This window comes from Rousettus aegyptiacus, unplaced genomic scaffold, assembly GCF_014176215.1.
Source record: "Rousettus aegyptiacus isolate mRouAeg1 unplaced genomic scaffold, mRouAeg1.p scaffold_m13_p_4, whole genome shotgun sequence".
NCBI lineage: Eukaryota > Metazoa > Chordata > Mammalia > Chiroptera > Pteropodidae > Rousettus > Rousettus aegyptiacus.
The window spans coordinates 157,879,987-157,905,038 of NW_023416307.1; positions in this window are offsets into that span (position 1 = coordinate 157,879,987).

Genomic DNA, 25,052 nt, shown 5'->3' on the forward strand with positions numbered 1-25,052 from the left:
GGTGGATTCGAGAAGCCATCTGGGAGGAGACCGAGCTTCGAAGGCCTTGGACAGGCAGGTTCAAGGAAGGACAGCTTCATTTCCAGAATCGCCCTTTCTGCCTTTAAGAGTTTACGGTGTATAAGCAATTACACCGATGGAGAGGTGCAGAGCTGTGGAAGGTGCGAGAACGAGTCAGTCCATCTACGGGACGCTCGGGGGGGCTCCAGTTCAGCTTCCTCCCGTGCTCAGCCGCATATGGATTTTGGCGTAGGAGGCGGACCCGCTCCAGCCCCACGTCTGCGGGCTCCACGCAACACTTGCCGGCTGATTAGTCGTGTGACTTTACCGCCCCCCCCCCCCCGAGCCTCCATTAGGGCTTTGTTTTGAAAAGATGCCGGAGGTGGTGTTTATAATCCCTGAGCAGTCACCCCGCGGAAGGAGTGTCGCGAGGAGAACGTGGCAGATGGCGACTTGAACACCGCGCTGGAGAGCATCCGTCATCATGATGAAGGGCGCACAGTGCAATCCTGGCAGGCGCGCGGAGGCGGGGGAGGGGGGTGTCTGCCTGGTGCGCCCGGGCTCGTGATAGCTGGTGTGTCGACTTCTGTGAGAACTTTTTAATTAGGAGGATCAGCAGGACTCGCGGATGAGTCACGAAGAGAAGACCTTTCGCTTTCGGTAAATGAGGACAAACTCGCCATCAGTATCCAGAGCCGCATTTATTCGGTGCCCAGTGCAAACGGCACTGATCTAATGCGGACGAGGCCTCGGGCCTGCGCCCTGTGTGGCCGGGCCAGGGTGCCCGGGTCCTTGGCCCCGACTGCTCTCCTCACCCCGGAGCAGCGGCTGCACAGACACATGGGCCCGAGGCAGTGCGCCACGAACTGCAGATTTAAATCTGACCTTGTCACTTGCATAATGAAAATCATTCGCTCATTTCCCACTGCACATAGCATAAAACCAAGCTTCTCACCACCGGCCGTAGGGCCCTCTACAGCGCGGTCCCTCCCTCTTAGCAAAGGGGTGCTCCTCTTTGCTCCCCCTTTCAAAATGCTTAGTAAGCTGTATTAATACAGCAAAATATGCTGTATTATTTTTGAATGAGACAATATTTATGAAAAGTTATATCCCAAACCGAAAATACTGTATTATTATTATCATCATTAGCAGACCTGCAATCTTAGAAAGCAAAGTCTCTCCAAAGCAATGGAATATTTCAGGGGCAAAAGGAATTTCTAAATGAAGCGTTCCTTTACCGAGACTTCTCAGAGAATGAGAAGTATTCGTGCGTTCACTATAGTTTTGTGTTTGCTGGTCTACCCGGGTGTCGTCAGACTTTGCGAAGACTCCGAGAAGAACCGTGCAGATCTGGTGCCCTGGGGGTGTGTCCCGCTTGTGGGCCGCATCCCCAGAGCCTGAGCCTGTGTTATTTTGTTCATTTGCCTGTTCGCTCGTTCACTGCCCGCCTCTCCCATGAATGTATGTTTCACCAGAACTAGTACAAGGCTCGACATTTACCAGGTGCTCCATCGATATCTGTAGTCCGGATAGTACACAAAGTAAAGTGCACACCCTAAGGGTGGTGGATAAAGCATCATCTTTCGTGCATAGGGTGGAGTTCTGGACCTTCAGCAAGGCCTCTGAGCTAGCCTTTAAACAACCTAGAGAATTTCTCCAGGCTTCAAATCTAAGCCTTCCACATGCTGGTTGATGATTCCCGTGTTGGTCTTGGCTTGGAAGCTGCTGGCTCTGGTCGGAAGTGTGTGTTGACCTGCCTGGGACAGGCCTGGTGTTGGGCAGAAGCATCGTGACATCGCGTGGAATTCTGACATTCCCACCGGCGCGGTAGCCCACCGACGGCGGACACGTGAAAACTAGGCTCACTCCCGCTCAGTTTTGAAATGCGCTGCCACCGCTAGAGCTCCCGTGACTGTGAGATTTGCTGTTTTGAGTTGGTTTTACCAGGGTAGCGTTGAGCATTCTGGGTAGCACATTGTAGATGTTCAATAAATTCTCGGTGAACGAAGGAAGATTTACATTTTCTATTATTAACTAGTAGGCGGTCTTAGGACCTTCAGGCCCCAGGTAACCCCTCCCCCACACTGGGTAGGGTCGACCTGCGGAGCCGGTGGGGTGGAGGGCGTGGCTTCTGAGGCTAGGTCGCAACAGGCACGATGGCTTCCCTCTGGCTCCTTCTCGGGCCGTTTGCTCTGGGGGAAGTCAGCTGCCATGCCGCGAGGGTACGCGGGCCGCCTGTGGAGCGGGTAACGTGTGCACGCGGAGGCCCCCGTGCCTGTGAGCTGCCTCGGAGCTCGGTTCTCCAGCCCCAGGCAGCCTCGCGGTGACTGCCGGCCAGCTGGCTAAGCTGCTTCTAAGTCCCTGCCGTAGAAACTGTGCCATGACGAGTGCTCGGTGTCTTAAGCTCCCCGGTTCTGTTAGGTGACGGTGGCTAAGAAGCCCGCACAGAGACCAAGGCGATGACCCGAGGAGACCTCCTCAGAAACCGGGCCTCGATTCCGGTGTTGTCGCCAGTCTCTCTCGGCGTTGTCCCGCCGGTGTTTTATGGGCCTCGACGTCCCCTGGCGCGGCTGGCCTGGCGTCCACCGCGGTATTCGCCAGTGTTTTCCCCAGTCTCTTCCTTGTCTCCGTTTGGATTTCTTTTTGATGTTCAGAAGCGTGTTCGTTTGATGGTGAGGTAGTAAGTCTTTTCCTTTCTGTTTTTTGAATTGCTTTTAGTTTTCCTTTCCAGAGCTTTAATAAATATTCAATTTTTTTTAATGATTTTATTTTTGTATCTTTGAATATTACATATACCTGCGATTTATCCTGGAGTCTTGTTAACTGCTCTTTGGGTGTAATCTTCTAGCCACCTCATTAATGTAAAATCTAGGTTTTTCTCTTCGTCGTACCATGTACTGCGTGGCAAAACTTAAAAGATTGCTAAATTTACACTGGATCAAACACCCTTGTGTTCTTTATTTTTACAAACTGCCACTTTGTCAAAGGAGAAAATTTACATCGATCCGTCTTCTATGAAGTCCTGCTGATTGCCACCTTAACTTCCTTGCCTTTTATTTTCTAGATGGTTCTATTTTCAATTTTAGGCAATCATAAAAGTCCTCAGGTCTGCAACTTCATAGGTCTTAGCTTACTTGGGAACTTTTATTTAGAATCTTTTCCATCATGGAGAGAATCACCTTGACCTTCTCTCTTCCTCTGGGTTTGTGTTTGATCTACTAGCCTGAACTTGCAAAAATGTCAACAGTTAATTTTCTTTTAATTAATATCCTTATTGGAGTTGACACTATATCACCCTCATTTATAGGTCTATTAGTAAATTCCCTAGCAGTGTTTTTTAGAAAGAAAAAAGACCTGCCAATTCTAGTGATACTTTTCCTGAAGTTTCTTTTAAGTTTAAAGTAAAATATTCATCTATGGAAGAAATTTTGGTTGTAACAAAGGCAGCGTGTAATCTCTGTGGTCACTGCTCGACCGAGGGCTTCGGGAAGCCAAGTGTCTGCGTTGTGGGTCACTTCCAAGGTCACATGGGATCCCAGCCCGGGTGGCTGCTGCTGGTGAAATGGTCGTGACCTTCGTCTGTGCACTGACAGTCTGGCTTGGCGTCGTCGCCAGCTCTGCAGGGGGATTTCTGATGGTTCCTGTCATTTGTTCCCCGCAAGCCGGGCCCTCCTTTTGAACATGGCGAACCTGTAGCGTTCGCTCTTTCCGCTTTTTAACTTGCGCTGTTACATTCCATTCCTGCCTTTATTAGCGGACGATCCTTGTCACTGAACACCAGCTAGGATTTTAATAATGAGTTGGGAGGAGTGTTATTTCGCACGATCGGTATACTTTATCTTGTTAACACCTGGCATGTCTTGCGCTTTAATGGTCAGATCAACATCCTGTGCCTGTTTAACATCTTTTCGCAAGTACCCTGTAGCATTCACTCCCACGCCCGAAACTTTCCAGAGGACATTTTTGCTGCTTTGCGTTAGTTCTTCAAGCCCCCTGTGCTTGTCGCTGTCACAAGGCGCTTCCTCTTCCTGGATTGTACTTCCTCGTTACTCCCTCTTTTCACCAAGCCAACGACTGTCACCCATCAAATCCAAGCCGAAGCAGTGTTTGCTCAAGACTAGGTCAGGTGCTTTTGTTATATGCGCTCAAGGGATTTTTATGGGTCTTCCATTTCTCGTCCATTTATTTGTGTGATTATTTTATGTTTAACTTTCCTTCCGGGCTAAAATTCCACAAGAACCAGGACGAGCTGGGTCTGGTTCGGCTCGACATTGTTTTCTCTGCATCTAGCACCACGCCTGGCACATGAAGGTTCTCAGATGTGTGCTGGGTGAATGAACGAATGGTTTCTGAATTGTGTACGTGGAAACTGAAACCTGGAAATCTTAAGTAGCTTGACCAAAATCCTGGAGCAACTCGGTAGCGGAGGTGGGAGTCGAACCCGGGTCTGCCATTCTCCAGTTTTGTCGTCTTCCTGGTAAACATAGCCGCTCTGTGCTTCTGTGTCGGCCTTTTAAATTTCTCCTGTGCTTGGTGCCTTGAAAGCGTCTGGCGAGCTCAGAGCCGGATCCCGAGTGTGAGCGCAGGCTGCGGGTACGTGACAGGTATGCATCCGGGTGCCTCCAGACGGGGCGGTGCGGGGGGGCGGGGCGGGGATCATCCTTCAGGAGACTCTTCCTTTCAGCGTGCCCCAGTTTTGGAGAGAGAAGCGGGGCCGCGGGAGCCGTTGTGAAGAGTCTCGCCAGATGAGGGCCGTGTGGGAAGGCGGCAGCGGCTCAGACTCACCTCAGTGTGTGTTTGCCCCGAAGCCGCGAGGTCTGCAGGGCTTCACGCTAGGTTCAGGAGGCTTAAGTGTTCGTAGCCCTGACTCTTCTGCTTGTTAGCTATTTTCTCCGGCCTCAGTTTCATGTCTAAAAAATGGCGAGTGTGTGTGCACGTGAGTGTGTATGTGTGTGTGTGAGAGTGTGTTGGGGGGAGGGCGATCATAGAATCATTGGCAGAAATTCTGCCAGCGGGTCTGTAAAAAGGACTTGTCCCCTTGTCCCTCACATCCTTCGCTAAGTGAGCTGGAATGTTCTTGGAACTTGGGGGCCTGGGATAGAAACTATTCCATTGTATAACCCAGCGCATCTGAGAGTTGACAGGGACCAGTCTCACCTGTCTTTGGATCCTAGCAGTTTTGTGGGCTCATTGTAGGCCATTTCTAATAAGTGTCTGAATGAAAACATACCAGGAAAATTGAATCTTGCTATATTTCCTTCTGGTTAGAGTAAGGAAATGTCAGTATGGGAGGAACTTTGGGAGTAAGTGTAGTCACTTACTATGTATAGGAGGAAAGCTGAGTTTCAGAAAGGAAAAATGAAGAGCGTAACTACCGACTTTGAACTTTAGGTCCGGTATGATTTTCACTATACCCAGTGGCTCGTTTTATTCCCCACGGCTATTTTTAGCACAATAAAAAGACCTTAAAATTTTCTCAGTTATAAGTAATATTCAAATCTGGAAAACTCAGTGAAGGATTAGAATGTCCTTTTTTATCTTCCTTTTCTTGTAGAAATATCCTTTCTCTGATTATAAACACAATATATGCTCATTGTAACAAAATTCAACCCATTCAGAAGTGCACAATGTGGAAAATGAAGGGTTCTCACATACCCAGGCCCCTAGACACAATCGCCGTTACCTTGTTATCTTGATTTATGATTGTCGGCAGGCTTTCCTCTCCCCCTCCCCCTCCCTCTCCCCACATATAAACATATCATTATCTATAACATACGATTTGATATATAATGATACATAGATATATAATGATATCTAATTATGTCTGTAATTAGCCGTGATGCATATTATATATATGCATACATATAGCTGTGCAGGTTGCAGCTAGTGAGATGTATCTTGCATGCATAGATCTTGAATCTGTATCTTGCATGTATATACAAATTTGTGTATATTTAAAAATCAGATCATATTATACATACCATTTGCGCCCCACTTCTTTTTCTTAGCAATATTAAGGGACTCAGACATCTTTTCTTGCTAGCGCGTCTAATTTATTGTTCTTTCATCGGATGCCTCACAGGTCGTCGTAATGCTATATTTAAAGGGCCCTCTCCCCTTGGATGTTTATACTGTTTCCAGTTTCCCGCTGTTCTGGGTCTTGCTGCAGTGAACGTCCTCTGCATGCTTCTTTGCATGTTTATGTTTCTTCATGATAACTTTCTAGAAACCACACTTTGAGTTAGCCACAGTATTTAAGCACACGATCGTGTAAGTAAAGAAATGCGGTTAGCCAGTTCCCACGCAGGAGAGATTTCCGGCTGCGGGCGAGTTCAGATACGAGGCCCCGGAACCCACGAGCCAGTCCCTGGTCGTTGGTCTTCACATTAAGTTTATGTTCCTAGCCTAGCGGTGGAGCCTCCGTGACTGAGGCAGAGACGACCCCCTCACACGCCTGCACCCCGTCGGCCTCGCCGTTCCTCCCCGTCTTGACTTACGCCGCCTTCCACGCCTGTGGCTTCACGGCCGTCACTTCCACAGCGTCTTCCTCTCCGAACCCCGTGACATTTCCACTGGACTTTGTCGTGACACTAATACTTTTTATTCTGTGTTTAAATTTCCTGCGTACCTATCTGTGTCTCCTACTAGAACCTGAACTCTCAGAGCACGCCCGAGGTGACTGTGACTGTTCTTGGTGGCCGTCTGGCACCCAGCATTGCAGACCCTCAGCAGCATTTATCACGGAGGCGGACGATGGACAAGCCCGGCCTTGCGCCAAGCAGCCCCGTGCCAGGAAGGCCGGAAGAGGAGAGGCATCCCACTTTCGGGGGCAGCTTTAATTACCAGGCCGTGCCATCTAGCTCATGATCAGGAGACTGTGCTGCATCCAAGGCACCTTAATATTTGAATGCGACACCTGGAGTCACCCACTTCCACTCACTTAGTTCCTAGTGTCTTAGCTGAAGCACTGGTCCCCTTGGGCCATTGGGAGAAATGCGGGAAGCCCAGCCTCCCCGAGACAGAGAGCACCTCGGACAGGGCGGGTTGGACCGTGGAAAGGTATTGCCTCCCCGTTCTGGAGGCTGGAAGTCCAAGGTCAAGGTGTCCTTGGGGCGGTTTCCTTTGCAGCTGTGAGGGTGGGTCTCGGCCAGGCCCGGCTCCGTGGCCGATGGCCACCATCTTCCCCGTGTCCTGCACAGCGCCTGCCCTGTCTGCGCGTCTGTCTGCGCGTCTGTCTGCGCGTCTGTCTGCGCGTCCAAACTCCCCCCTTGTAAGTCACGTTGGAGGGGGCCCACCCTCATGCTCCAGCTGTAGCTCGGTAGCTGCGTGAGACCCCACGTCTGAGGTGCTGCGGGTTAGGCCTTCGGCGTGTCTTTGTCTCTGGGTGTGAGTGTGAGTGTGTGTGTTCGGGGGGGTGATACAGTTTAGCCCACAACAGCTTCGAACAGAGAAAACAAGATAATCTCGACCTCCTCCATGAGTAGGCGCCTGAGCTCAGGGCCAGGGGGAGCTGTTGGAGCCCCCGCTCTGCTGGTTCTAGCTGTGCCCGGGCCGGAGGGGGACCTGCGGCCTGCAGCCCATGCCACCTATGGAGCAGCTCAGGCCAGACTACAAGCAGGAAGTGGTCATGCGGTGTCATGCTGGAAAGCAAGGCAGAGCTCGCGTCCGCGCGCTGGCCCGGGCTCCGCTCCAGAACCAGAGACGGCCGGGCCGGTCGCTTCACAGTCCCACTGGGACGGAACACCTCGATGAAGAGCCTGTCCACGCCGAAGGTTTGGGGAGGGCAGGGAGCTGCGCGCCCCCGGACTCCCCAGCGGCCGCCGGTCCTGCGGGACGGCCTCGGACAGCCTGCTCGGCTCCCAGGCTCCTGTGGGTCCTCACGCGGTGCCCTGAGCTGGCAGCCGCAGGGCACCTGTCCACAATGGCTGCGGCCGGAGGTCGGAGGTCGCAACGTGCCCGGAAATGGAAATGCACACACAGGTATGTGCCAGGTGTGCGAAATGCACAGTCCATGTACTTGTTACATATAACATATAATATGTACGGTATGAAAATGTATGTTTACATATGCAATGTACAATACATCCAATTTGATATATATTCAATATATAATATGTTTAAAATATATGTATATATACATAAATTTATAATACATATGTAGCAACATATATAGATCGTATATTCAAAATATGCACGTTTGAAAACATTACACATATATAGGTATTATATGCCTCTTTCTATATATTTATATCAGCCTAGAAATGCATTTGGACTATATACAGTTGGATATATGTTATATATTAAAAATATCTACATACGATACATATTTTATATATTCCTCTATATGTTAGGTAGCTATACCTATGTATCACTCTACCTACATTCCTATGGAGAGGTAATTTGGAATATATACGTGAACATTGATTGCAGACACTCGCGATCTGAGGGGGGGGATGTCAGAAGTCATGGAGTAAATATATATAAGTTTATATATAAAAATATGTATATTTTAACCTCCTTACTCGAAGAGTGTCCAAATGATTATCAGAAAGCGCGACCCCTCCCTCGGCGAGGGGTGTCAGTGCAGGGGGTGCAGGGCAGCCAGGGTCCCGGGGCAGCGTTCACGCAGGCGTGACGAGCATGCGTGTGGGTTTCTGAGTCCGGGGACACACAGCGATCTGGCACGGCGGGCAGGCGGATGCTAGGAGGGTCCCGTCCTTGGCCTTTGGAGCTGTCCAGCCAAACTGTTTGGGAAGCAGCACTGCCTGGGTTGGTCTCAGCGGCACGCTTGCAGCTCTGCATTCATGGTCGGGGGCAGTGCCAGCATCCCCACCCCCCAGCCCCTTCGGAGTGAGTCACAGGCCGGAGCCCAAACCCTGTGGCTGCAGCTGTGTGACCTGGCAAGGGCTGGGGAAGCTGGCAGGGGTGGAGGGCAGCGGGCCAGGACTCGCCCCGTTGACCAGGATTAACTGCCTTAAGCAACAGGCCAAGGCTGGGTTTCCATGGAACCGCGCAGGAAGTTAGCTGCTTTCCTGGGAGGCCCGCCTCCCGTCTCCCGGAGGCGAATCTCGGTGCGGCAGCTCCCCCTCTCAGGGGAAATGGCGCGCGCGCAGGCAGCAGAGGCGGGAAGGCAGCTGGGGAGCTGGCCTCGCACGCCCCAGCCCCGCGCGCCCAGCGCCCAGAGCCGGCGTCTGAATGCAGATGCTGGCACTCTGAGCCCTTTGCCAGGGCTCCGCCTCTTCCTCCGCTTCTGTCAGGTGGAGCCGGGGGAGCTGGGTGCAGCACGATGGAGGGGTTGTTCAGTCCCGCTGCCCTCAGGCGATACAGTCGGTTCTTGCTTTGAATCACGAGTAAAGAATTACACGCGTCTCAGGCCGCACGTCCTGCGGCTCCCGCTTCACTGCCCTCGCTTGGCGAGCCGCTTCCTGCCAGCCCCGGACAGGCACTCGCGGCTCCTCCGGCCGATCGCCGCGCGCCAGAACGACTGCCCTCGCCGGCGTGGGCGGGAGTTGCGCAGCCGACTCCGCCTCGAATGCGCTGCGGATGCCATTGCCGAAGTGAACTGTCCACGTGTCTTTTACACTCGCCCGCACTGTGCGGACTCTGGGGCTACGCAGCTGCCCTCATGGAGCCCGCATTCGAGTGAGGGCGGGGGTGGGGGAGGGGAGGGCCTGGACCGCGCACAAGTAAATATAGAGTCGGGCTCCAGCGCGTGCCTTGCAGCAAAAGAAAGCGGAGGGAGCTGGGTTATTCGGGGGGCCGGGGCGTCTCTCTGTGGAAGTGGCATTTGAGCCGAGACCACGCAGAAGGGAGGGGGAGAAGCGGGCTCCCGGGGGGGGGGGGCGAGGGGAGGGGGGAGGGGGGGGTCGCAGGTCAGAGACTGCCTGGAGCGCAGCGGCCAGGGCGCAGGGCAGGGCTCCACGTGGCAGGACATGCGGGCAGAGAGGAGGGCGGGAACGAGGCCGGGCAGGCCCAGGTGGCTCTGAGCCTGGTGGAGGGTTCTGAACGGGGAGGACGGCCTGCGGCCGCCACCGACTCCGGCGGTGGGAGAATTAGAGGAGGCGACACAGAGCCCGGCAGGCGGTGCGTGCTCAGGGACGGCGACCCCTCCCGCCCCCCTCTGCGTCCCGCCCCCTGGTGTGTCCCGCCCCCTGGTCCGTCCGTCCTCCGTCCTCTACGTCTGTCCTGCTCAGGATGACCGAGCGGCCCTTACAGTTTTCCCGTCACCTTATGCTGCACCGTCAGCCCCCCAAGTGCAGGGAGGGCGTCTCGTTTCTTCGTGACCGTTGCACCGCCCAGCGCCTCGCAGACTGTCGGGATGCAGCGAAGGGTACGGAGCTGGCGTTTGAAAATTCCGCTGCATGAGGGGCGCAGACGGCGCCCGGGTTGGGCGAGTGCGCGACGGGCGGCCCTGCTTGCCCTGGGGAGCCCTGAGCTCGGGCCCGGCGGGCGCACGTAGGGCTGCAGCGTGTCGCACACGGCGCGGCTTCGGGGAGCAGGTGCCAGGCCCAGGGGGACGTGGGCGAGTCGCGTGCGCTTCCGCGGCTCGGCTTTCCCGCCTGGGCACCTGCGCTAGGAAGGCCCGGGCCCCGGGGCGCGGGTGCGCGCAGCGGGTGCGCGCAGCGGGTGCGGCGGACGGCTCGGCGTCATCCGTCAGTGCCGTCCCCGCTGGAGGCTCTGTCGTCCCCCCAAACAAGGAGACCAACGCCAAGAGTCGGCCCAGCGGCGCGGAGAGGGGCAGGCGGCTGTCCTTGCCGAAGCGGGCACTCTGTCCCTAGTGGGAGTCGCGGCGGTGAGCCGGGTGCGGGCGGAAGCCGGCGAGCAGCCCGTCTCCTCTGTTCCTTCCACCGCCGCCGCCAGTTTTACCGTCTCGCTGGCGACAGGACCCTAGCCGGCCTCACGTCGCTCATCCAGCGAGCGGCAGGGCCAGGGCCCCACAGAAAGGCTCCTTCGGAGCTGTGGGGAGGGCGGAAAGCGGGCCCCCCACGCGGCGGGGCTGCGATCCGGGCCCGGTTCTCGCCTCCACGGAGGACGCCTGGTCCTCTCCCGGGAGGAGGGCCCTGCTCCGGACTCGCGGTCCCGCGCGCTTCCCCTCGACACCTTCTCCGGCGTCATTTTCCGCACGCACCAGCTGGAGACGTTGTGCCTCTGACCCCGTCCTCGGCGATGAGGCGCGTGGGCACGGCGCCCCGGCCCTCGCCGCCGACCTGGATCCGGGCCGGCGGCCGCCCTGCTGAGAGCGCGCGCCTCTGCCGAGGGGCCGCGGGGGCTCCGTGGAGCCTCCGCGGAGGGGGCGGTAGATGGTTTGTCTGTTTCGCTCGCCGGGGAGATGACGTTGTGCTCCGAACCCCTTTCCCCCTCTGAGGCCTTCGCGGCATCGCGGCCCCAGCGCGGCGTGGGCGACTTCTGCTTTGGGTCCCACCTGTTCCTCCCCCTGCCCGCTGTGTCTCCAGAGGGAGCCTGGAGGCTGGGAAGACACCCCTGAAATGCAGACCCGCTGTCCGTGGGCCGTGGGAGGACCGGCCACTCCTCCGCCTGCCCCTTCGCGCGCGGGTCCTGGTCGGCCGCTGTTGGCCGTCCGTGCCAGGCGGCCGGGTGGAGGGCTGAGTGGCGAACGTGTGGTGCCCTGCTGGCTGAGACCTCCTCCGCCTCCCCGGCCGGGGCCACCCAAGTTAACGGGCGCCTTCTCCATTGGAGTTCAGTCCTCACGTGTCTTGTCCTCCCACGAGTGGCGTTTGGAGATCTCTCTAGCCCACCGTCGGGTGGCCTTCCCAGCCCTCCCCGCCTCCTCCCGCACACTCGTCTCTGGACTGAGCGTGCGGCACCCTGCCCCGCTCCTGCGTGAGTTGCTTTCCCGCCACTGCGTCCCTTGCTTCCGTCTGCCTGGGGCGGTGCCCTTACGACTGTGGACCCAGGAGCGTCCGCCCGGACACTGTGTAACCCCGGCCTTCTCACCTGTGGGAGGTGGTCACTCCTTACTCACCTGTTTGGACAGTCATGAAGACGGAATGAGATGGTGAGTGGGAAGGGTTTGGGTGAGCAGCCGGCCCTTAGGAAACGCTCGCTCACTACCAGCTCTTTCTACCTTTACCTATTCAAACCCCACCTCAAAACACACTTCCGCTTCCTACAGGAGGAGTCTTTTTGGACCATCTTCCGGTTCAAGGTGTGATCTCGTTCTTCCAGTGTTGTTATTTTGTGACTTATTTGGAATTATTTCAGTGGCCCAGTTTACGGTCCAAGTCCCTGACTGCGGATAAAGTGCTCGTGGAGGCAGAGACCCAGGCCCGGAGCGCGGAGCCGAAGCCCAGCTCCGCGGGGCGGGATTGGAGCGCGCTGCCCTGGAGTCATGGGGATTTCACTTTGCTGACCTTGTGCCGGGTTCTCGAGTGTTCTCCCGGTCTGATGGACGGCCCACCCATTTCTCACCACACCCAGACGCTGGCATCCGGGGTGCTTTGCTGCTAAGGGTGCAATCGGGTCAGGCCGTGAAGGCAGCCACACGGACGCTGGTGTAAACCAAGGGCCAGTCTGTTTGGTAGGCGGTGGTAATGGCCGTTTTGGACCACTGAGGTCATTTACCTTTGACCTTCTAGAACACAGGAGGTTCTGAACGAACCAGGAGGTGGGTCCCAGTGTCGTGTGTGGGTGTCTTCGGTGAAGGGGAGCTGGGTCCTCGTTTTCGGTAGCAGTGTTATCAGACTTTTTCTAAACTGCAAGAAATTTCACATACATTTTGCCTCACAAATACTTATAATTAGGTCAGATTTTGGAAAAGTAGGCTTCTATTTGCATTGAATGACATTAATTCTGCATTCTCTCCTAACAAAGTTGGAAGAGAGGGATTAATCACTTATTCATGCAAAACCAGCTCACATGAATCATGGATTTGTCTCGTCCTGGTAATTTCGCAGTGCTCATTTTTACGTGTCTCAGGCTGCAGATAAAGTGAAAACGGAGGTGATTTACCCTCCACAACAAAGACACGATGGCCGTGTAAACAGGGTGTGTCCCAGTGGAAATCAGTGGGTAACCATGGCAATGACTACAATGGGAAATCGTATCTCCTTATGAACAGAGCATCGGGAAGACCAGGCGTGAGAGGGAAGGGCTATGCCTACGCCCGGACAAAGGCGCTCGGTCCGCGCGAGGGGCCGGGCGTGCGTGCCCGTCGGGAACGGCAGCATCTGAAGCGCGTTGAGAGTGAACTTCACTTTCGGCTTCCTGAAGTTCAGGCTGGAATTTCTTGGGCACTGTTCTCGGAGGTCCAGCCAAGAAACTCACATCTCAGGGCAAGAACAGCGTGGCGGAGTGCGGGAGGCTGGATTCCTCGACCCAGCCTGACCGCACGCGGCGATGAGGTCGTGGACAAGTCACGTCATCTCGTCAGGACACAATTCCTTGGTGTGCAAAGCGAGCCGCTGGGAGCCGCGGGGGCGGCGGGGTGACGTGTGTGGCCCTTCGCCCGCCCTCCCCGCCCGGGGAGACGTCGCCGTCCATCCACCTGGCTTGCGGAGTCTCGTGATGCTCGATCATGCGTCTCTCCCGGCGGCGCCTTCCCGTGGGTTAGAGCTGTCGTGTTGAGACCTCCGTTTGCGCCCGTGTGAACCATGGGGCTCGTTATCCCTGACGCTGTAAGAATTTGCACACTCGCTGTGAGCACGGAGTGCGCGTTCGTGTCAGTCGACGTGAGCACAGAATCCAAGTGACGGCCCCAAAACTGCTAGAAAGCGAGTTGCGTTGTCTCTGCCCAGCCAAGGGAGTTGTTTGGTCTCATTCATGAGCCAAAGTCTGTATCTCGATGAAGAAGTTACTCTCGAGCCACTGACCCGCTGTGCGGCGCGGCGGTGCGTTTTCGGGATCGGCCAGAAGCGACTTTGAGGAGCGGAGGCCCCCGCGTGCGCGCCCGCCCCTGTGTCCAGGACGGGGCGGCGCCTTCGTGCCCAGGTGTCCTCGGCGGGAGCCGTGAGTGCGCCGCACGCAGGGGCGCGACGCTGGGGGCTGGGCGGGCTGCCCCGAAAGGACGCTCCCACGCCAGGAAGCCACCTCGTCCCGACCCAGCACCGTGGTGTGGCCCTCCCGCCTCCCGCCCGCCCAGATTGCCCTGACCCTCTCCGCAGAGCGTCGGCATTCCTCATCGATCCTTTTTATTTCGGGCTTTCTGCCGGGTTCGCTCTCCTCCTGCGTCCTGGCCTCTCGTGTGTGACTTTGAGTCGGTCCCGGCCTCTCAGAGCCTCACGATCCTCTGCCCTGAAGCAGGGACAGAAAGACACAAACCTCCTACCACTCGCAGGGTGTGAATATCACGTAAACTCGGGACATGGGAAAGCATTGGTACACGCAGGTTTTAAAAATAATTATCAACCTCTCGTACGCTGTCGTTGTTAATACGAATCTAACTTTTAATTCACATGAATTACAAAAATAATTTTTAGAATTGCGTTTTGAAACAGACGAGTATCTGTAAGCGGGGTAGTTTTGGGTGCAAGGCATGCTGGGACATCCTTGGCACGGGGCGGGGGGTGGGGGGGTCTTGCTGGGAGCAGAGCTGCAGGCGCTGGTGTCCTGCAAAGGCCGAGCCTCGCGGGGCCTGTCGGACACCCACAGGGCTCATCGTGAATATTCACTTTATCCTGGACAAAGGCTCGTATTGATATCTCAGATACGAGGCCTGACATTTCCTCTTTCCAGCCGGTATTTGTTAACACGACATTTCCTCTTTCCAGCCGGTATTTGTTAACGCCCGCTACACTCTCAAAGATAACATAGTTCATAGTTAATAAGATCTATCTATATGACTTCACATAGGAAACAAATCAACGTAATGCCCTAATTTTAATATAAAAGGCCAGTAAACATTAAGTTAATTAAAAATAACCTAATATGTGTTTCAGTACATAAGATCGTGGTCCTGACTACACTAAGGAGCCTAACAACACAGTCGCATGCCGCACCCGTACGGGAACCATGCACGCGGATTGCCACAGGAGCGTCTCACTTGTCAGGCCAGCACCAAAAGTGTCACTGCGTTCTCGACGAGGTGATTGTCACAATGACGCGCAATTCCCGGTGAAGCCGCCAGCGGGACGGCCCAGTCTCCCCTTGGTTTGCAGGCGGAGGCTGCTCTGGGTGATCTGTCGCCTCTCAGGACTCGCAGCAAAGTTCTACGGCGAGGTCGGCATCCAGGCTCAGGCAACGTCGAAGCGGGTTTTTCTTCTGTGCCAGCGTCCAGAGGGTGCAACACAGCCGATCCCCGGTGGGGCCCCCGGCGGGTTGTGGCACGTCTGTCTCCCCGGGCCCCACGCTCTGCCTGCCGGCGCACGCGGGGTCAGGACGTGGGAGCAAGCGGCTTCGTGGAGGTGCTCAAACACGCCGGCAACGATTCGCAGGCGGCCCGCTGGAGGCCGAGCCGCGTCGGCCGGGAATCGACGATGTGCGCCAGGGGCCCCACCGCAGTGCGTGTGGCCGGTGGGGGCCGGGCCCGGGGCGTGTCCTAGACGGGGGCCCAGGAGGACCGGCACATTGGGGAGAAGGCCGCACTCCGCAGACGCGCAGCTGCCCCGGGCGATGGCGGCGGGACCGCGCCCAGACCCCCAGCCGCTGTCGGGGCTCAGCCCAGTGCCCCCCGCTCAGCCTCCGTCCAGACTCCCGCAGGGCCCCAGAGGCCTGTGGCCACAGATCTGAGGCACGTGGGGCCTTCCCCTGGGGACTTCCAGAGAAGACGGTGGAGGGGACTAGAAAAAAGTCATTTCCTCTCATTTCCTCATTTTCACACTTAGCAATGAGTTTAGCGCCTTTAGGATGGGTCACACGCCTGGTGATGAAAGACAGACCAGATGGCCGTTTCCCCCCTTACGCTTCTGTTTACTGTGACTAAATTACTCCTAAAAACCTGCCTTTTTGGGCTCCCTCCGTGAGCCCTAAGACTGTAACGGGAAAAGAGTTGGAGGATACGGATCCGCCCGGTGGAGTTTTAAGTCAGCGCGGAAGCGGTTGGTGTGAGCGTCTTCGGAGCGCGGTTACGGCCTCATCTCAGCAAGTATTTCCCGGGGAGTTTCCGTTCTGAAAATCGCTCTTTCCCTTAGGAGTGGTGTACGCGCCTGTCCGTTCGTCCCGGGGACTCGCGCTGTGCGCACTCTCTCTGTCATCCTTTGCACCCAGTTTTCCACCTAAATCGTCGTTCACTCACTCATGTGTTTATCACCCATCCAGCTGCGTGAAGGCCAGCCGTCTCTGAGACAGGCGCAGACTTGTCCGAGAGATCGACGTGCATGTAAACACACGATGAAAGTACCGTCGAGCAAGGGTCGCCACCATCGGGGCATCAGGGAAGGAACGGCGAGGCCGGGAGCCGGCAGCAGCGCCAGCGCCGAGCTCTGTCGGCAAGGCCGGAGCGGGGTGCGCGTAGGGGGCGCGGGAGGGGCTCGCTGGACGGGGCCCGGCGCGGGTACGGGCCCTTCAGAAGGCCGTGGGGGGCAGGGCGACCGGACGTGCGCGGCGGGAGGGTGCCTGGTCACAGGCGTGCGCGGAAGCCCGGGCCGCGCTGCTCCCGGGGTGGAGCGTCTCCCACGCTTCCTGCCGCTGCTCAAACGTGCTGCCCGCGCCCCGCTTCCGTCTCGCTGTCCCCGCTCCTCCGCGGGGGCTTCGCGCCCGGCCGTCTGCCCCGCTCCGGGCAGCGTTCGTCACCCTCTCGCCTACGCTGCCGCAGCGCTGGCCGACGTTGCCGGGCGGTCGCCAGACGGCTCGCCGTGTGCGCCGACGGCCTCCTCGCTGGCTTGCGAGCTGTCCAGGAGCCGGGACTGTGGATGGTTTTCCTTCTGCAGGCAGCACAGTGCCCGCCCGGCCAACGGGACGTGCTCAAACCCGGTGGTGTGAACAGAGTGACCACTGGGGATCCAGACAGAAGAACTTTTAGCAGAGATGCAGCTCGGAGCATAAAGGAGGGAGGAAGCGTGCGCGAGGCCTGCCCTTGACCTCTGCCCACGTGGATGCAGAGGGACCTTCTCAGCATAAGGCCACGACCACCTTATCAGCAAAGAGGATGGAGTGATCTTTTGAGATTTTTTTTCTGACTTCACTAGCTGTGATTTTAAAACATTTCTGAAGAATCGATTTTATATTCACCCACGTTTTCTTCATTTTTCTTTGGAGTGGCAGGGAACTTTATTGTTTATCTGCTCAACTGTTCTCATCAATAATACATGGAGGGGATTTTATCGTTAGGTGTTAGCGGAGGGAGCTTGTGCTGTGAATAGTCATAGCGTCGGAAAGGATGTGGGGAGCGTATTTAGAATATTTCGCTGTCTCTGGACAGTTCTCAAACTATTCTCCGGCTGACCTCCTGCAAAAGTAATTGCACGCTGTGTTCTCTGCACTGGCGAACTAGCAGCCTGTCTCCAAGAGCTTTCTTTTTGTGTTGAATTATTAATAAATTGATTAGCAGGCAGATGACCAGAATCTAGGAAGGTGATGATAAGTCATTTTTTCAGTACTCACTGCCAAAGTGCTTTGAAATTCCGAAGGAAAAAAATGAAATAACTCAGGAATTCTTTTTCACCTGGTTTTCATTATTAGGAAAACGTGGCTAGACTAGTATATTGGGTAGGAAGAGGTGATTTTGTACACTGTGTACTGCACCAACGTGGTTAAAACAAAGCAGATATTTAAAACGCCGCATTTCAGGAAGCACATCCATAGCCTCGTCTAGCCGCCTGGCGCCTGGTGGGGCTGCGGGTCTGTCCCCTCTCAAGCGTGTTAGTAAGTGGCGTGATGGCCGGAGCCCTGTGGCCATCGGCACCTGCACTGACGAGGCAGTGTCGTGACTGTCGGGGTCACAGGTAGTTGGAGGAGACCCTGGAATGGGACCTGGGCCCCAGAGCGTTCAGGTGCTGTGCTCTTCAGAGCCTTGGAGGAGGTCGGGGGCAGTGAGGATAGCCGGTCCGAGCCCACAGAGGGCTGGCCGGGCGGGACGGGGCGAGGGGACTGGCCCCCGCCTCACTGCCCTGCACGGCGTGTGGCAGGCTGGTCTGACTGGGGACCGCGTGGAGAGAGCAGCTGAGTCACCCTGGCTCTGGGGACAGTTTGGCAGTCTGTGTTTGGGGCTCCAGAATCCTGCCCGGGTCGGGGGGCTAGGCTTCTTCACCTGTCCCGGCCCCCCAACCTTGCTAGCCTGCCGCCCTGCCCCCGAACCCCTCATGGCTGGGACCTCACGCCCAACTCGTCATAGGCCCCAGCTGACTCCAATCTTCCCATGCATGTAGTCAAAAATAATGTAACCTTTTCTGATTATAAGGGAAATACATTATTATTGTGGAAAATTTGGTAAAGAAAAACTATAAAGTATAAACACGTAAGTAAAGCCCCACCCCCAGGCCTACCGGTCGGAAACGACCGCTGTTAACAGCCTGTGCGTTCTGCCATAAGTGAAATCGGAGTTGGCACATGACTGTTTCCGCCGCACGTTATGTCTGCAGCACTTACTATTAAGCCTTTAAAATGCTCCTTAAACATTATTTTTACATGACAGAAGATCCATGGTTTGCACGACGTACTCCCAATTGCTGCATATTTAGGGTGTTTTTAACTTTCCTGCTTATATATCCTATCGAGAATGGCTTTCCACGTAGTTTTTCCTGCTCGCTAGATTATCTTTAGTAAGTGTGACGACCCCAGATTCCCAGTCGTCCTCAGGACGGTTTCCTAGAAACGGATCGTAGCGTCAAAGGCCGTGAGTGTGCGCGAGACTCCGGGACGAAGTGTCTCCTTAGAGTCTGTCACCTCTGCGTCCCCTCGTCTCGCCCTTGGCAGATGGTGCCACATTTTCTGACGCCGTGGGAGTGACCACAGCCACCCGCTTTGGGTGTCGGCGCCAGCCAGCCAGCCGACGCGGGCCACGGACCCTGACTCAGACCCCATGAGGGGTTCCCCAAGGAGCCGACGGAATGGCCGTGTGTCGTAGAACTTTATAACCCACTTAAGATGGCAAAATTGAGACACATGGGACGATAACAAATAACTCAAGGCAGGAGCGCTGTGATCTTGCTCTGGGAGCCGCGGCCCCTGAGGGACCTGAGGTCTCTGAACGGTGGGGGGTCCCCACAATTAGCTGAGCCTGGGACCCCAACCGACCTGGGTTCCGCAGAACGAGTTTGTTAGTCTCTCTTCTCAGCGCACGGCATCTTGGCACACAGCAGCCTCTCCTCGCTCCGTCTTCTCCTGGATAAGACAGCGGTGACGCCGCCACCTCACGCTCACCCAGCAGTTTACCGAGGGCCGGGCGTGGCGCCGACACACTTCACGGGCATTCTCTCATTTCATTTGCCCCGAACCCTCGGAAGGCGGTAATGTTATCCCTGCTTCGTGAATGATGCAACTGGGGCTCAGAGTGGGTAGGAGATTTCCCCCCAGGTCACATGCTAGACAGGGGCAGAGGGAGCAGGTAGAACCACTGGGCCTGTCAGTCCAGGGCCGTTATCGTGAGCACGATGCCACACAGCCTGTCACACGGGGCGGGCCACGCGGCCGAGCCTACGCTGGGAAATGTCCCTGGCCAGCCTCTCTGGCTGGAGTCTCGCTGCTCTCTGCCGAGGTGGCCACCACCTCAGGAGCCGTGTGCCTTGGCGTGTCCCGCTGGGGACGCTGCTGGCGGGCGGTGCTCCCAGGTCTCTGCTCTGGTAGCAGGTGCGTCGGCCCTGACGCCCGCTGGGCTCTCGGCGACTGCACCTCTGGCCTTGCACAGTTGAAAATTTGCGTGTACCTTCTGATGCTCTCAAAACTTTGATTACGCAGCTGTCCTTCGGTATCTCAGGGGGTTGGTTCTGGGACCCTCCCCTGTGGATACGGAAATCCGTGGTGCTTGGTCCCCTGCATAAAATGGGGCAGATCGGTGCGTGCGGTCAGCCCGCCACATCCCCAGACTCACGGCCGCGGATCGAAGGCAGCGCAGGAACTTGCCGAAAGACTCGCGGGTAAGTTCAAGCACAGTTCAAGCCGGCGTTGGAATGACGTTCAGGGGTCAACTGTATCTTCCATCATAGAGTAATGACATTCTAATTCTAAAAAAATAAATTAATCTCCTCCCCAAAGTAGCCACTGTTAATAGCTTGGTGGGTACTCTCCAAGACGTTTCAAAATTAATTACTTTTTTAATAACAGAGTTTTGAGGTACAATTCACATGCCATAAAATTCACTCTTTTGAAGTGTGCAGCGCGGAGGTTCTTAGCATTTCCAGAGTCGTGCAGCCGACAGCCCGTCGAATTTGAGCACATTTCTGTCACCGCGCTCTGGTCACTGCTCATCCATTCCTCTCTCCCCAGCCGCCAACCTACTTCCTGTCTCCACGAATTGGCCTGTTCAGGGCACGTCATGTAAGTGGAATCACACAACGAGCCTTTCCTGTCTCGCTTCTGTCATTTAGAGTAATGCTTTCGAGAGTCTTCCCTTTCGTGACATGTATCCATACCTCATTCCTCTTTATGGTAGAGTGATGTTGCATTGTACGGATTACTGTATTTTGTTTCCTATTCATCTTTTGTTGGACATTGGCTGTTTCCACTTTTTTGGGTATTATGAGCGACGCTTTTTGAACACTCCTACACAGGTTTCCGTGTCGATGTATGTTTTCAGTTCTGTCGGGTGTGAGCCTAGGAGCGGAATTGCTGGGTCACATCGTGACTCTGTGTTTAACGTTTTGAGTAACTGCCACACCGTTCTTCACAGCGGCTGCACGCTTCACGTTCTCGACAGCCACGCACGAGAATAATTCCAACTTCTTTAAATCTCGTCGATGCCTTTTCTGGTTTGCTTTTTTGACTGTAGTCATTCCGGCGGATGCAATGTGGTGTCTCACTGTGGTTTTGATTCATTTCCGTAATGACTAATGATCTTGAGCAGCTTTCCTGTGTTTATTGGACCATTTATGGATCTTCTTTTTTTTTGTGGTGAGATTGTTCAAATCTTATGTCAGTTTCAGGTGTGCCCAGCATGGTTAGACGTTTCTCTCTCCCCCGTTACGCTCTCACTCATCCGGCTCTACATGTCGCCATCACAGTAATACCGACTCTGTCCCCTGCGCTGCGCTCTACGCCCCGTGACGGTTTTGTAGCTGCCGATTTGTACTTCTTCATCCCTTCACCGTTTCCTCCCAGGCCCCCAATTCGCCACCCACCCCGGCAGTCACCAGATTGTCCTTTTTACCTGTGAGTCTGTTTTCACTTAGTTTCTTCCTTTTGTTCTTTAGATTCTGCATATAAGTGAAGTCATATGGTGTTTAACTTTCTCTGACTTACTTTGCTTACCATAATACCCTCTAGGTCCATCCGTGTTGTTGCGAATGGTAGGTTTTCGTTTTTTTTTATGGCCGAGTAACATTCCAATGTATATATGAACCACAGTTTCTTTATCTAGCCGTCTGTTGATGGGCCTTTAGGGTGCTTCTGTGTCTTGGCTGCTGTGAATATAGATCTTTATGAATTAGTTTTTCGGTTTTCTTTGGATAAATACCCAGAAACACAATAGCTGGGTCAAAAGGGAGATTTATTTTTAATTTTTTGAGGACTGTCCAAACTGTTTTTCCATAGTGGTTGTACCATATTTATCTTCTTTAAAGACGTCTATTCAAATCCTTTGTCTATTTTTAAAATGGTTATTCGTCCTTTTACTTGGTTGTAAGCATTCGTTATTCTGATTACAAGTTCCTTATCAGATATATGATTTGTTAATATTTTCTTGACAACTTTTTCATATGCATTTAAACAAATACGTATATATTTTTGTGCATATATTTACATATGTAAAGACGTAAATAGATTTCTCGATCTTCTACATGTGGGATTAAATTGTTTGTACTGTTGTGTAGATCTCTTCCCAGGTCATGGCACATGTAAATCTGCCTCATCATTTTAAGTGTTCGCATAGATGTTCCCATAACTATTACCCTGGCTCTGGCCATTTGATGCATCTCAGTAGTTTTGCTACTGTCAGCAGCATCCCTGCGAAGGTCCATGTCTGCATATGCGCAGGTCCCTCTCTGGGATACCTTACAGAGGAATCACGGAGTTGAAGGGAAAACGTACCTTACAGTGTAGCACGTGCTATCGAAATGTCTGTAGTGGTGTGTGGGAAACCGTTACCTTGCACACCAGCCAACACTCCAACTCTTGCCTCCGGATGAACAAAAATGCTACCTAATTGTTGTTTTAACTTGCGCGAAATTGTTTCAATATCACGATTTCCATAATTTCCATTATTTGGTGTTCAGAATAGACTCTGACCCTTGTCTAATTCTCTAGATCTTCCCAACAAGACACGGAAAGGAAATGGTAGATGGTCTGGAAGAGTCTAGATTTATATTCCAGCTTTTATGTCTGTTGAGGCCTGCCAGAGAAAAACACGGCCCTTAAAAGACTTCCCATTGTATTTGGCGCTGACCGGACTTTTAACCACAATGCAGAGACTTTGAACTTCACAAAGATGTGGCATTTGATTTTAATAATGCTATCAACAGCGCTCCCATTTCGAGTGACTTTTCAAAAGCGTCTTTTGTCGACAGAGGGCTTTTATTAGCTAACATAACCTTGCTGTACTCCATGTCAGCTGCGAGAGAAAAAAGATGTCCTTGACTGCCAAATATGGAAAATTGTTCAAAAACTCTCAGGGGGAAGTTGTTCACCTTTTGGAGGCTGCGTTCGTCACTCTGTGATGTAGCTCACCTGAAAATAACGGCTCTTTCCAACACTGATGTCTAGAAGGTGAAGGTTGACGAGATTATGCTTCCACACGGACAGTGGTATGAACAGCAACCGTGGAGGATTAACACAGAGAGACCGGCGGACTCCGCTCCGAGCATGATGTTAGGCTCAGTTGTGAATGTCTGTGTCCGCGCCTCTGCAAATCAGGGGGCGGGCAAGAACATCGGCGTGGGGACGACACCTTGGCTGTGGCCCGGGGGTGCTGGCCGAGCCATGGCTGATACCTGAGCGGCACCGATGAGGAGGAGGAGCGTGGGGCGGGAGTCCGAATCGCGGGCTCCTGGTGCCCGCCGTGCGCGGTGTCCGTGTTGTGCTTCCGGTACGGTACATCCTTTGATGGAAGGGCTCGGGCAGCAGCGGGGAGGTGGGGACGGGGGGTCGGGCACGGGAAAGTCGATTGGGATTCTGCAGCGTGGGGACTGGCGTGCGTCGGGGCAGAGCCCCGTGACCCCGGCCAGCGGGGGAGAAGCCGAGAAGGCGCATCCCTAAGGGCATCTGCGCAAAGTCGTCCACCGAAAGGCTCAGTTCAAAACCCACGAGCAGGTAAGTCGAGGCCGCTCATGCGTCTTCTGCCGTGTCAGGGGCTGGCTCACAAACCGAGGGGGGCTCTCGGCGGACACCTGTGGACCCGGCGCTCACAGCGACGCGTCGCCAGGGCAGGCGGGGAGGACCCTCCGTGAGCACCGCCCCGAGTCCCCGGACGCCGCCGCTCTCCTTCGTCTCTGCCGTCTGGTGGGCTGCGGTGCCGAATGCCTGCGAGACTCCAGCGCGATTTCGAGGGCCACGATTCAATGAAGATAGAGATCAGAATGGTTCCTCACTAACAAGGGTGATTACCTAGCTATCGGCATGCAGGGAGGACGAGAGCGCGTGGATTTCCCATGCCGTCCTAAGTTCGTAAGGGGCTGGCGAAGTCGTTTCGTTCTGCCGTTCAGCGGGCCGGAGTTTAACTCCCGCCTGATGGACGGGACGCTGCTCAGCGGGACCCCTAGAGAATAAGCGTCTCAGCAGCCCTCGGTCACGACGTTCCCGCTGTCGTATTGAATATGGCGACACCGAACGGAAGGCCGTAACCCTTCGCGTCCTCTCCAGGGAGGGAGCAGGGGGGACACGTTTCGTTGCCCTTTGTCTTCATCGGTTCGAACCCCTGGACGTGGGCGATGTGACGGCACGGCAGCGGGAAGGACATGTCACTCTTGCTGCCGCTCAGCTGAGGGCACACGGCGCACGCAAACCATATAAACACGTGACCGTGGATTGCCACGAGCGCTTCGCAGGCAGCGAGGTGCAGCCGCAGGAGGAGGGGAAGTTAACATGCGGGGGGGGGGGTCACCGTTAGGGGGGCGGTGACTCTGCAGCTCGTTTTCTTTGGCCTTTGCTTACTCGTGCCTAAAATGTCACTTTAAAAAGGAACAATCAGTATCCGAAGAGATGGTCATGTACGTGAGCGCTGGCCCCATACCAAGGGCTCATAATTTTATCTCATTATCATCACTTGTATGTCACAACGTTTCTTGGGGTAGGTAGTGCTAGAATCATCTCAGTTTTGCCTTTAAGGAAACGGAAGCTCAGAGACGTTAGGAAATTAGTACCTGTGATGAGAACTAAGCAGAAAAGCAAAACAATTTAATGTATTCTCTCTTTTATGTCCACTTTTTGAGGAAGGGTTTAATATTTTATGGGCAGGAGTAAAGTATTCAAATGAAAGTACAGCACATACTTCATTGTCTACGTTGAATTAGCAAAAGCAAAAATTTAAAATGAGAACTAGGTTCCTCTTGCTTTTTCTCCTCACTTTCCTTCACCTTCTACGCTGCTCCCTGTGGAATAAGAACAAATCAACAAAAAAGTATCGAGCCCTTCTTCAGACCTGAGAGTTCTTAGAGACAGAAGTCTTAATTTCTCGAATAATCCACAGTAATTAACACAGAGTTTCACACATAACAGGAGCTACTTGCTGAACAAATATACAAATGAATGAGAGAATAAGTAAATAAATGAATACGTGTTTGTATCAGTGAAGAAAAACAGCCATGAGTATTCTGATTTCCTACTTTATGAGGCTGCGAGTATAAAACAAATACGCCTAGCCATAGGAGGAAAGCAAGCTCTTTATCTGTATTCTTAGTTCTTAGAGTTGCACGTTGCTTTATTATACCTCATACTTTCCTTTTAAGAAGAACACCGTGGCTCCGTTATTACCTATTGCTGCACAACTAACCGCCCGAAGCGTCGTGGTTTGGAACAGCGGCCAGCGTTTGCTGTCCCTCACCGTTCTGGGCACTGACTGTGCTGTGCCGGGT